Raw genomic sequence first — 1,152 nt, 5'->3', positions numbered from 1 at the left:
CTCTGCTTTTTGTAAAGAGGAGTGAAAAAAGCTTACAGCACCTGGTATTCCCAGGCGGTCTCCCATCCAAGTACTGACCAGGCCCGACCCTGCTTAGCTTCCGAGATCAGACGAGATCGGGCGTGTTCAGGGTGGTATGGCCGTAAGCAAATATTGTGCCTACCAAAGGGCCTTTTAAAGATACTATATCACCACGCTTTGCTCTTTCGTCTATACAGGGAGCGCCTGCAGATTTCCAGACACACTCACAGCTTTTAAATGTCAAATCAGAATGTACAAAGTGGCTATAAGGATCACAAATGTAGTGCAGTAAAAAGATTAATATTTACTGTTGAAATGTAGAATACGTTAGCATAAAATTGAAAAGAAAATGATCGATGAGCTTAGGAATGATGAAAGCCATCATTTAACTGGATTTGTGTCATTTCTATACCGGCAAGTCATGATCTAGCTATTTCCTTCCCACCCTGTCGGTGTCCACTGAAAAAGCAGCAGCGCCCTCTGCTTTTTGTAAAGAGGAGTGAAAAAAGCTTACAGCACCTGGTATTCCCAGGCGGTCTCCCATCCAAGTACTGACCAGGCCCGACCCTGCTTAGCTTCCGAGATCAGACGAGATCGGGCGTGTTCAGGGTGGTATGGCCGTAAGCAAATATTGTGCCTACCAAAGGGCCTTTTAAAGATACTATATCACCACGCTTTGCTCTTTCGTCTATACAGGGAGCGCCTGCAGATTGCCAGACACACTCACAGCTTTTAAATGTCAAATCAGAATGTACAAAGTGGCTATAAGGATCACAAATGTAGTGCAGTAAAAAGATTAATATTTACTGTTGAAATGTAGAATACGTTAGCATAAAATTGAAAAGAAAATGATCGATGAGCTTAGGAATGATGAAAGCCATCATTTAACTGGATTTGTGTCATTTCTATACCGGCAAGTCATGTTCTAGCTATTTCCTTCCCACCCTGTCGGTGTCCACTGAAAAAGCAGCAGCGCCCTCTGCTTTTTGTAAAGAGGAGTGAAAAAAGCTTACAGCACCTGGTATTCCCAGGCGGTCTCCCATCCAAGTACTGACCAGGCCCGACCCTGCTTAGCTTCCGAGATCAGACGAGATCGGGCGTGTTCAGGGTGGTATGGCCGTAAGCAAATAT

The 1,152-nt window shown here is 44.5% G+C and overlaps 3 non-coding genes across 3 annotated transcripts; all 3 read right to left on the bottom strand.

Moving 5' to 3' along the window:
• Nucleotides 1-29: 29 nt before the first annotated feature.
• Nucleotides 30-148, bottom strand: LOC129114614 (5S ribosomal RNA). The gene has a single exon (XR_008532596.1). It is a non-coding gene; the product is annotated as a 5S ribosomal RNA (ribosomal RNA).
• Nucleotides 149-528: 380 nt separating this feature from the next.
• Nucleotides 529-647, bottom strand: LOC129114613 (5S ribosomal RNA). The gene has a single exon (XR_008532595.1). It is a non-coding gene; the product is annotated as a 5S ribosomal RNA (ribosomal RNA).
• Nucleotides 648-1,027: 380 nt separating this feature from the next.
• On the bottom strand, nucleotides 1,028-1,146 carry LOC129114612 (5S ribosomal RNA). Its single transcript, XR_008532594.1, has one exon. It is a non-coding gene; the product is annotated as a 5S ribosomal RNA (ribosomal RNA).
• Nucleotides 1,147-1,152: the final 6 nt, after the last annotated feature.

Source organism: Anoplopoma fimbria, unplaced genomic scaffold (assembly GCF_027596085.1).
Source record: "Anoplopoma fimbria isolate UVic2021 breed Golden Eagle Sablefish unplaced genomic scaffold, Afim_UVic_2022 Un_contig_5216_pilon_pilon, whole genome shotgun sequence".
Classification (NCBI taxonomy): Eukaryota; Metazoa; Chordata; class Actinopteri; order Perciformes; family Anoplopomatidae; genus Anoplopoma; species Anoplopoma fimbria.
The sequence above is the reverse complement of the archived record's forward strand: the minus strand, read 5'-3'. Positions and strand labels throughout refer to the sequence as shown.